We start from the raw sequence: 11,772 nt of genomic DNA, 5'->3' as shown, positions 1-11,772 counted from the left end.
CCACCGCTCCTGCGTTGCCCTCCCCTTTTTAATCCATGTGCCAAACCCTAGCCCCTCTCCCCTCCTGCCGCCGCCACTTCCTCTGTCTCCCCCTCCACCTTCTTCTTCTTCTTCACGCAAGGATACAGAGAAGAAACGAACAAACAAACCATGGCCGGCCTTACAGTGACCTCGACCATGCCGTCGCCACAGGTGCTCCCTCGCCGAGCTGAGACGACCGCAGGAACCGCAACATCGTCATCTCCATCCTCCACAAAGCAATCGAGCCGCGGCATCTCCAATCACCCCCAAATTCGCCAATTCCATCTCCGATGTCGGCGAGAAACTCGACGAATCCGGCCGTCTCCGACCTCCCCCGCCATCTCTGACCTTCTCCTCACGATCCTGGTGAGTTTCCCGTCCTCCCGAGCTTCTCCACGACCTCCCTCTCTCTCCCTAGCGTGCTCTCATCGTTGGCTGCTGCCCGCCGCTGCAGGTACCCGTCGCCGGCGGCGCTCCGGTGGGTCCCTGGCACCATGACCGCCACCAGAAAGTTCCCCATGTTCTTCCGCTTCAAACGCGCTATCTCTCGCATCCTGGCCCGCCCCGAATCGCCGGATCGATGCTCTACAGTATTGTTTTCCGTCCGCCATGGTCATATCCTGGAAGTCCGGCCTGTGCTACCTCATATTGTTGTACGCCTGGTACTGTTCATCAACCCTCTACCAGCCCAGCTGGTTCGGCCCTGGTTCCATACCAGCAGATCCCGAGTTCAAATCCCATTGGTGTGTTTTAACCCAACCTTTTTATGTTCTTTTCCATCAGATCTGGCGTCTACTGGACCTTGGCCCATTTCTCTCCCGGTGTAGCCATCGCCCACGCGCAGCAGCCCGCTAATCATCGCCTCACGCGGGCCAGAGCTGGTCCGGCCCTCTCCCTTCTCTGTTTTCTTGTTCTTTTATTTTTGTTTTGCAAAATCTTGCTAAAATCGTATCTCTCAAACCGTAACTCGAAATAAAATGTGTTATATATGAAAATTGATCAGAAAAACGTGAGGAACATGAATATGCCATTCATATGCTTGTTTGCATCTCGCATCATGTCGCGCGTTGATAGTTATGCATGTTCACCTAATATATATGCGGAGTATTTCGGATACCGACTATGGATTTCCCCGCTCCGTTTAATATTGAAGTAGCCCACCCCTGCCATGTATGCCATGCTAATCAACACTGAACTTTGTCGGTAGAAATGCAACTCCAACCTAATTTGTTTGTCCGGGGTTCCGACTCCGATTAATATGGATAAGTTGCACCGCCGCATCATGTTTGCCATGCATATCATATCATGATCATGCTGATCCTTATATCCGTAGTAGTAAGACTTGCATGCGTTGTGTGTTCCAGCATTTGCTTCTTCTCGGATAGGATCACGAAGTGATGATGTGAGATACGACGAGTTCTTCGACAAGTTCTTCTGCAGCTTTTCACAGGCGAGCCCACCCCTTCACCTATTTTACTTTTACATGCTCTTTTGATCTATTGCTATCCTTGTGTTGCGATTCTGTTGTGTCACGTGTCCTATCCACCTGTTACCTATATGTCCGAGATACACCTCCTCGCCCTACCTATTGTTTGTTGTTTGCCAGCTTTGCGAGTCGTAGGCGAGTTTAGGGTCTTGTTGATATCTCGAGATGTTCGGGATATCTTGTTGGGAGGTTATCACATGCTATATCTTTTGTTGGAGATAATCACACTTTATTTTATTGTTAACAACTAAAATTGTAAGCAGAGGCATCTGTGAGCCCCTTTGCGAAAGCATCGGAACTTTGACTCGCTAATGTCCCCTAGGACCCGAGTTCTTGTTATCCTGCTCCGAGATTGAGCGCTCTACCCGTACGTGGGGGAGTGGGACCCCCATCACCCACTACCTTTCCTCGAGTCTGTTTATTGGGAGCCACAACCCTGGTTTTATTTGCTCATATGCACGATGCACGATTTACTTCTGTTGCCTTCGGGTGTTTATATTCTGTTCTGTACTCATATCGTGGAACGATTAGCGAAAGCAGGTTGTTCACACTTAGCTTAGCCGTTGGCACAAACCTCTGGGTCCGTATCGGAGTACGGCCGAACTTCGTCACGGGTAGCTTAGTGGGGTGGCTCCCCTTAAACTTTCTCTTGCATTGGGAACGGTCTTGATGTGAGACTCCACCTGTAGTAAGTGGGTTCGAGCATGCGTATGGTTACATTTGGGCAACCCCTGCAGGGTGTACATCTTATCGATAAGCCGTGTCCGCGGTTATGGACGACTTGGAATTGTATGGCTTGATCATAGGACAACTTACACCTTATACTTGTTGTTAATAATCTGATAATAACTTGTGTAGTAATATAGCATTACCACAACCGATACCTAATAAAATTTGTCCACCGTTGAGTGCCTTTTACATTGCCTCTTCGCTTTGTTGAAGGGGATATGTGTAATCGGCTGGGTTATGTTTGTGTAGTATTTATCTGTTACCTTGTGCGCTCTCTTATCTTCTCTGAGTAGACGGATGTTGTAGCGTGTCTCTATTGGATAGTAGCTTTGCTGCCGCTAAACTCCACATATAGCCGGGTGAAGTTTATACCGCCCACCAGCGAGCATAGCTGGTCTTGTCTCGCAAGTACGTGCCAATGGTACTTACCCTCGCCTTCCTTTCTTTTTGTCTCCTCCCCCTCCTGTCGGCAACCGATGGCCCGACTTTGACAGGTACGAGATGATGACGTTAGCAAGGTTACCCTTCCGGCTTGGCCTGGGCAGGGTTATGGACGCCGCTGGTTATCTTCAGGACTCTTAGTCCAATTTGTATCTTGTCCGTACTCGGACGTATTTGATCTTCTGTATGATTTGGATCTTTGTATTGTATATCTGTATCTTGACTCGTTGGAGTCGTTGTTGTAATATATGTATCTTGTGGGATCTATTGTAATCCTGTTGTAATGTTACCGCTCGTGTTAATTCCTCTGGCATCACGTGTGGGATTCGTCGCGCACGTCGTGTCGGAGGGCGTCTCTGGATCGATATCGTGCGGATTTCGGCGGGTTCGCTGGAATCCTCATGGTACCGGTTCCGGGGCGTCACAAGTTGGTATCAGAGCTCAGGTTGACGGTACCCCACTAGTCCAGCCTGTAGGATAACCTTGCCAACGGACGTTGTTGTGTCTAGTGTCAAAACTATTTTCTGAAAATTCGTTGGATAGATCTGATTAGCTCTATTTTTCTCCTTGTGCCATTCTTGCTCCTCTTATCCTTGCGAGTTTTGAATCTCCTCTTATCTGTTTCTCCGAGTCTTAGGTCTCTACGTGGGTTGGACGATCTTTACCTTTCACCTATTAGTTCTGATCTTCGGAGGTCCCGACGCAAATGCATCATCAACATCAGAACCACGACTTCTTGTTAGTGGTGTCGCCGATCTACGTGGAGCAAGAACTCTTGTTAGTGGTGTCGAGGAGATCGACACGTCGCCAGAAGATCCGATAGTCCACCTCTCTCCCCCGTACCTTGACGTGGAACCTCGGGGCGAGGTTCCTTGTTAGTGGTGTCGATTGTAACGGTCCAGGGTAGTACCCCTATAGATTTTGTTTGTTATTTTTCTTTTATGCATCATCATGCATCATGCATCATATCATCCATGTTTGTTCTTACAAATAAAATTATTTTATAAATCCTATATTATTTTGTTTTGTTTCCTCTCATATGGTTTCTATGTAAAACTTTTCCTCATCTTTTCTTTTAATAACACTCTAACACCAAACCTACCTAACCAATAAAATTATTTTTAAATGTTCAAAATTCAAAATAAATATTTGTACTGCTTTGGTTTGGTTTGAAATGGTTTTCCAAATCTGGTTTTAAAACAAAGAAAGAAAAAGGTTTGAAAAAACCCTAATCTAACCTAACCTACCGGAGCAGCCCAAAGAGCCCATCTAGTTCCACCCCGGAGGCCTGCCTCTCCCTTTTTTTTTCCGCGACCACCTCCCCTCTTTTTCCTTGGCCCAGCCCGGCCTGCTTACCCTTTCGATGAGAAAAGTATCTCCCTCCGTTGTCGTCTACCTCCTCACGAAGATGGCGTGGAGAGCCTGTGGTCCTCTCCCTCTCAACCACCACCGCTCCTGCGTTGCCCTCCCCTTTTTAATCCATGTGCCAAACCCTAGCCCCTCTCCCCTCCTGCCGCCGCCACTTCCTCTGTCTCCCCCTCCACCTTCTTCTTCTTCTTCACGCAAGGATACAGAGAAGAAACGAACAAACAAACCATGGCCGGCCTTACAGGTGACCTCGACCATGCCGTCGCCACAGTGCTCCTCGCCGAGCTGAGACGACCGGAGGAACCGCACCATCGTCCTCTCCATCTTCCCCAAAGGAATCGAGCCGGGGCATCTCCAATCACCCCCAAATTCGCCAATTCCATCTCCGATGCTCGGCGAGAAACTCGACGAATCCGGCCGTCTCCGACCTCCCGCCATCTCTCGACCTTCTCCTCACGATCCTGGTGAGTTTCCCGTCCTCCCGAGCTTCTCCACGACCTCCCTCTCTCTCCCTAGCGTGCTCTCATCGTTGGCTGCTGCCCGCCGCTGCAGGTACCCGTCGCCGGCGGCGCTCCGGTGGGTCCCTGGCACCATGACCGCCACCGTAAAGTTCCCCATGTTATTCCGCTTCAAACGCGCTATCTCTCGCATCCCGGCCCGCCCCGAATCGCCGGATCGATGCTCTACAAGTATTGTTTTCCGTCCGCCATGGTCATATCCTGAAGTCCGGCCTGTGCTACCTCATATTGTTGTACGCCTGGTACTGTTCATCAACCCTCTACCAGCCCACTGGTTCGGCCCTGGTTCCATACCAGAGATCCCGAGTTCAAATCCCATTGGTGTGTTTTAACCCAACCTTTTTATGTTCTTTTCCATCAGATCTCGCGTCTCCGGACCTTGGCCCATTTCTCTCCCGGTGTAGCCATCGCCCACGCGCAGCAGCCCGCTAATCATCGCCTCACGCGGGCCAGAGCTGGTCCGGCCCTCTCCCTTCTCTGTTTTCTTGTTCTTTTATTTTTGTTTTGCAAAATCTTGCTAAAATCGTATCTCTCAAACCGTAACTCGAAATAAAATGTGTTATATATGAAAATTGATCAGAAAAACGTGAGGAACATGAATATGCCATTCATATGCTTGTTTGCATCTCGCATCATGTCGCGCGTTGATAGTTATGCATGTTCACCTAATATATATGCGGAGTATTTCGGATACCGACTATGGATTTCCCCGCTCCGTTTAATATTGAAGTAGCCCACCCCTGCCATGTATGCCATGCTAATCAACACTGAACTTTGTCGGTAGAAATGCAACTCCAACCTAATTTGTTTGTCCGGGGTTCCGACTCCGATTAATATGGATAAGTTGCACCGCCGCATCATGTTTGCCATGCATATCATATCATGATCATGCTGATCCTTATATCCGTAGTAGTAAGACTTGCATGCGTTGTGTGTTCCAGCATTTGCTTCTTCTCGGATAGGATCACGAAGTGATGATGTGAGATACGACGAGTTCTTCGACAAGTTCTTCTGCAGCTTTTCACAGGCGAGCCCACCCCTTCACCTATTTTACTTTTACATGCTCTTTTGATCTATTGCTATCCTTGTGTTGCGATTCTGTTGTGTCACGTGTCCTATCCAATTGTTACCTATATGTCCGAGATACACCTCCTCGCCCTACCTATTGTTTGTTGTTTGCCAGCTTTGCGAGTCGTAGGCGAGTTTAGGGTCTTGTTGATATCTCGAGATGTTCGGGATATCTTGTTGGGAGGTTATCACATGCTATATCTTTTGTTGGAGATAATCACACTTTATTTTATTGTTAACAACTAAAATTGTAAGCAGAGGCATCTGTGAGCCCCTTTGCGAAAGCATCGGAACTTTGACTCGCTAATGTCCCCTAGGACCCGAGTTCTTGTTATCTGTTCCGAGATTGAGCGCTCTACCCGTACGTGGGGGAGTGGGACCCCCATCACCCACTACCTTTCCTCGAGTCTGTTTATTGGGAGCCACAACCCTGGTTTTATTTGCTCATATGCACGATGCACGATTTACTTCTGTTGCCTTCGGGTGTTTATATTCTGTTCTGTACTCATATCGTGGAACGATTAGCGAAAGCAGGTTGTTCACACTTAGCTTAGCCGTTGGCACAAACCTCTGGGTCCGTATCGGAGTACGGCCGAACTTCGTCACGGGTAGCTTAGTGGGGTGGCTCCCCTTAAACTTTCTCTTGCATTGGGAACGGTCTTGATGTGAGACTCCACCTGTAGTAAGTGGGTTCGAGCATGCGTATGGTTACATTTGGGCAACCCCTGCAGGGTGTACATCTTATCGATAAGCCGTGTCCGCGGTTATGGACGACTTGGAATTGTATGGCTTGATCATAGGACAACTTACACCTTATACTTGTTGTTAATAATCTGATAATAACTTGTGTAGTAATATAGCATTACCACAACCGATACCTAATAAAATTTGTCCACCGTTGAGTGCCTTTTACATTGCCTCTTCGCTTTGTTGAAGGGGATATGTGTAATCGGCTGGGTTATGTTTGTGTAGTATTTATCTGTTACCTTGTGCGCTCTCTTATCTTCTCTGAGTAGACGGATGTTGTAGCGTGTCTCTATTGGATAGTAGCTTTGCTGCCGCTAAACTCCACATATAGCCGGGTGAAGTTTATACCGCCCACCAGCGAGCATAGCTGGTCTTGTCTCGCAAGTACGTGCCAATGGTACTTACCCTCGCCTTCCTTTCTTTTTGTCTCCTCCCCCTCCTGTCGGCAACCGATGGCCCGACTTTGACAGGTACGAGATGATGACGTTAGCAAGGTTTCCCTTCCGGCTTGGCCTGGGCAGGGTTATGGACGCCGCTGGTTATCTTCAGGACTCTTAGTCCAATTTGTATCTTGTCCGTACTCGGACGTATTTGATCTTCTGTATGATTTGGATCTTTGTATTGTATATCTGTATCTTGACTCGTTGGAGTCGTTGTTGTAATATATGTATCTTGTGGGCTCTATTGTAATCCTGTTGTAATGTTACCGCTCGTGTTAATTCCTCTGGCATCACGTGTGGGATTCGTCGCGCACGTCGTGTCGGAGGGCGTCTCTGGATCGATATCGTGCGGATTTCGGCGGGTTCGCTGGAATCCTCATGGTACCGGTTCCGGGGCGTCACAGTGGCTTAGAGTTATTGCCAGAAGACCTTGGTGCATAGGGAGCACGAGGTACAACACTGTAAGGGATCCAGACTCGGCGGTTCTTGTTGTGAGAGGAAGACGCACGAGAATCACCTTCTTCACGCTTCTTGGATTTTTCCATATCCTTCCTTCCGTTCTCCATCAGAAGAGCACGGTTATGCAGGTCTTGGAATGACTGGAAGGTGAAAGGCAGCATCTCATAGCGAAGCTCGGGGTTAAGTCCCTTGCGGAACAGATCTTGCTTGTCAGCATCATCAACCACATCATGTGGTGCATAGCGAGACAGCTGAGTGAACTCATGTCCATATGTCTCCACATCCAGCTTCCCTTGACTGAAGTCCAGGAATTCCCTCCTTTTGATGTCCATGACAGTCTTGGGGATATAGGCTGCACGGAAAGCTGTGACAAACTCCTCCCAGGTAACATCATGTCCTGGCGCTTGAAGAGCCAGAAAACCTTCCCACCAAGAACCAGCTGCACCTTCTAACTGGTAGGTGGTGAAGTTCACGCGTTCACCTGGTGGAACATGTAGAGCGTTGAACTTGCGCTCGATGGTGCGAAGCCAATCATCAGCATCAAGAGGCTCCTTGGGGTGGGTGAAGACAGGAGGCAGTGCACGGATGAAGTCCCCAAGTGTGACACAGTTGTCGGGACGACGCTCTGTGTTTTGAGCTACACGCTCCAGGAGTTGTTCATTCCTCAGGCGGTTGGTCTCAATGTTGTTAAGAACCTGCACCATTGTGGGAGGTGGCGGCAGTTCCTGTTCAACATTGTTTTGTCCACGTCGGTTATGACCACGACCACGACCAGCCATCCTGAAGAGAAAGACAAAGACCATGAGAAACAAATTCCTTGGTAAGAGTTCAACGGAATGATAACATTCACTGAATAGAAGGAACAATATTCAGATCAACTGATGTAGCTTTAGGAACACTGAGCTAAGCAACCAAGTACGGAGTACTTTTTAGAGAAAACAACCCAAACCCGTATATCCTCTAAGTTTGGAAATAACAGGGTATATGTAAAACCTTTTTCAATCAAAACAAGGTAAGATGACTCAGCATTAGAATGACACCAGATAAGGAGTAAAAAGAATCCTATTCAGATGCTTTTGCAAATACTTTTAGCTCTCAAATAGTTTTCACAACTACTAGACTCAACATCGACCAGTCGAAAGGGTTTCCTATAGGCAGTCCTGCTCTGATACCAAAACACACAAGACTCCCGGAGGTCGGGGCTAGACAAACCCAGATATCACATCTGGCATAAGCCTAACCTAGATCTCTAGGGCCTACAGGGTGAGAATCGGTAACACAACAGTGACTCTACGACTCAAAGCAAATATATTACAACTCTTAGCAGAGTTAAGATCCAAATTTATTACACGCAGAGGTCACTGACCACAGTCCAACAAGCAACTGAAAGCAAATTATGTTATCTAGATAACAAGACTGCAAAGGGCCTAAGAGGCCATAACATAAGGCGACGTCCCATCCCATAAGTCTCAGGCTGTCGCCTGAGGAACTCCGAACTACTCGTCGACGTCAAGGTAGAAGCCACCATCAGTTGGAAGAACTTCGTCTGAAACAAAGCATGCAAGGCTGAGTACATGGACTCAGCAAGACTTAGTACAACATGTTAGCAAAGCGGGTATGCGAGGCTTTATGTGGAGCTTATTTTGCGGAAAGCCAATTTTCCTTTGTAAACAGGAGGGAGCAGAAGCTCGTCTATTTAGACCATTTTCAAAAGGGGTAAGAGAGCGATAACAACTCTAGCTCTAAGATCATCATGTTGAATCCACCGAATCTTCATCATCACCTGAACCTATCACCTAGGATCACCCCCTCGACAACCTAAGAAGGGATCCTTATCACATATTGACATCAAGTTTTACGATTAGGTTCAAGTTGTCTATGATCACAGAATCCATCACCAAGTCGTCCATAACCGTGGACACGGCTTTTTGAAAAGATTTACCCTGCAGGGGTGTACAAATTTACCTACACGCGCCGACCGACTCTTAATGCCACTATAGATTAACACACTTCCTTGGTGTGCTGGCAGAGGGTGGTCGACCAAAACCTTTCCCTTACTTCACCTATTCCATGAGTCAAACTAACTGGGGAGCTCCGTCATCGTAGGTAGCCATTCTCCGAGGCGGTCCCGGTCATTGTGTGCAGGGGATCTAGTTCAATGCCTCCAGCATCCTTCACCCCGGTCACACCCTATATGATGCACTTTGAAAACCTTTTCCACCTCTTCCCCCATGCGTATGGCAAATGGAACTCGCAAACTAATTGACTCATGGGTAAGCTAGGTAAGTTCGGGCCAAGGGGTTCCCATGGGCCCCATGTGGCTGTACGCTTAGTCTTGGTTCCGAAGGCGAGAACTCAGGTCCTAGTATCGGCGAGAACGAGTCAAATCACCACATCCCCATGTGGCGGCCCATCCAAGCCTTTAGCATGTTTATAACATCATCACTGATCTTTCCACGTCATCCTGTCAAACTAGGTTCATTCGTAGCTCTGATTCATCAACCGGATGGATCAGACTTCAACAGCTAAGCATGGCTAAGCATAACACATATACGGCTCTAGCGATGTGAACAAGCTCAGACCTAGTTTTGCTAGGAGCGGTGGATCAGTAACTCTGGGCTACAAGGATGGAATATGCACACATAGGATATCTACAAGTGCCGATAAAACATATTTGAAGCGAATGCAATATGTAAGAACCAAAAGTAAAGCATTTCGAAACCATATATGAACCAGGTTAGGGCTTGCCTTGTCCCTCGTTGTTCTGATGCTGCTCTTCGGTGGCGTTGATCTCAAGCTCGCGTTCGGTCCCTATCGAGAAGAACAAAATACCGGAAAGGAAGAGCACAATCAAGATAGGGTACAATGCAATGCACATACAATATGATGACATGTCATATTAAGGGGATTGGGTAACCCTAGGTGCATCGACGGAAAAATAAGGGGGGTTTCGGCATCGATCCCGACGTAAGGGGGGGTCGATTTAGGGTTTCATTAAGGGCTTGATGTTTAATTGGTTCAAGCATGTATGAAACATGTATAACTAAATAGGATTTGCTTTTCTGAACATTTTGATATATAATTTTATATTTTTCTGAATTAAAATAAATTAGATATGAATTACTGAAAATTAATACAGAAAATAGAAAAGGAATAATGACGTCACACTGACATCATGCTGACGTCAGCGGTGCCATTGCTCACTGTGAGCTCTGCTGATGTGGGGAACGCGGACGCAGGCGACCTAAAGGAGGCGTCGCGGCCGTGGATTGCCCGCCGGAGCAAGGCCTCCGACGAGGTGCTGCGGTGGCCGGGGCAGGGTGCTCGACGCGCGCGGGCTAGAGGGCGAGAGAAGGGAAACGGAGGGCACAGGGAGGTGCGGAATCTCACCCTGACGCTGATGGAGTCGATGACGACGGCCAGGGAAGCTCGCCGGCGGCTAATCGACGGGAGGCCGGTCGCAGTAGGTTAGGGTTTCGTGTGGCTTGCCGCGGGAGAGCGCCAGGAAGGGGAGAAATGGGAAGATAGGGCTCGGGGCGGCGGCAGCACGGCTATATAGGTCACCGGGGGCCGGCGGGGATGATCGGGGCCGCCGGAGCCATCGGGTGGCCGGCGTGCCGCCAGCAACCAGCTTTGGTCGGCGGGGACGATGTGCAATTTTGCACAAAACCCCCTGCGGGGTGTTGGGCTGCGGTGGGTTGTTGGCTGGGCCGACTGGGCCATGCCAGAGAGAAAGGGAGAGAGAAAGAGATGGAAGGAGATGGGCTGCGCCCAGGTTAGGGAGAGAGAAGGGTTTCTCCCTTTTTTTCTTCTTCTTTCTTTTTTTCTGATTTTTGTTTCTCTAAAATCAATTCAAATTTGAAAACTGTTTGAATTTTGTTTGAAACTCAAATTTCCAGAGAATGTATTAAACACACATGGACTTGTTGAATGACAACAAAACCATGTTGTCTATTTTGAAAAAACTTGCAAGATTTGAATGAGAAAGAAATAGAGAAGGGTTTGCATAATTAAAGACAATTCAACTTTGATGCAAATTTTACTCAAATGCAAACTATATGCATGCAATGCTCATGAACACTCATTTATTTAGATAAACAAGGTTGGGATGTTACAATATGGCCTTTTTAAACCGGTGCAAAAGGCCCTGTTTCTACTCGTGTATATTTTCTCCTGAAGTCACACTATTGGCCTACCAAACTCTTCATATGAACATAAAATAAGCGGCATGCATTTTTAAACATTAAGATACAAATTTGGTAGCAATTCTCTATGTCACAGGATAATATCTAAAAAGAAATGCAGAGTCCATTCATTTTTTAAACCTTAAGATACATACTAAACGACACGTTTTGACATTACACGGAAGTCCGAAGTATATACAGCAAATAAAACAGGATTTGGAAGGCACCAAGGTTTGACGAACCGGCTCCAAAGAATGGTTGCAATGATGAACCAGCAAAAGCAGGGGAACCAAAGTACTGCCACCTCTAAT

The 11,772-nt window shown here is 47.7% G+C and overlaps 2 long non-coding RNA genes across 4 annotated transcripts in view; both read left to right on the top strand.

The window, feature by feature from the left end:
* The first annotated feature begins 262 nt into the window (after positions 1 to 262).
* On the top strand, positions 263 to 3,246 carry LOC127345785 (uncharacterized). 2 transcript variants are annotated; one of them, XR_011756325.1, is made up of 5 exons: positions 263 to 387; positions 476 to 683; positions 805 to 902; positions 1,386 to 1,471; positions 2,731 to 3,246. It is a non-coding gene; the product is annotated as an uncharacterized lncRNA (long non-coding RNA). The 2 variants fall into 2 exon arrangements; XR_011756324.1 differs by lacking the exon at positions 2,731 to 3,246 and having other exon boundaries at positions 1,386 to 1,729.
* Positions 3,247 to 4,934: 1,688 nt separating this feature from the next.
* Positions 4,935 to 11,772, top strand: part of LOC139838646 (uncharacterized) — a 42,800-nt gene continuing 35,962 nt past the window's right edge. Inside the window, exons 1-3 of one of the 2 annotated variants that reach the window (XR_011756328.1) lie at positions 4,935 to 5,021; positions 5,505 to 5,590; positions 6,849 to 7,221. This is a non-coding gene — a long non-coding RNA (uncharacterized lncRNA). Of the gene's footprint in view, positions 5,022 to 5,504; positions 7,222 to 11,772 lie in introns of both variants that reach the window. The other variant, XR_011756327.1, reaches the window with a different exon arrangement.

Source organism: Lolium perenne, chromosome 3 (genome assembly GCF_019359855.2).
Source record: "Lolium perenne isolate Kyuss_39 chromosome 3, Kyuss_2.0, whole genome shotgun sequence".
NCBI classification, from domain to species: domain Eukaryota; kingdom Viridiplantae; phylum Streptophyta; class Magnoliopsida; order Poales; family Poaceae; genus Lolium; species Lolium perenne.
Note: the sequence above shows the minus strand (reverse complement) of the source record. Positions and strands in the feature narration are given on the sequence as shown.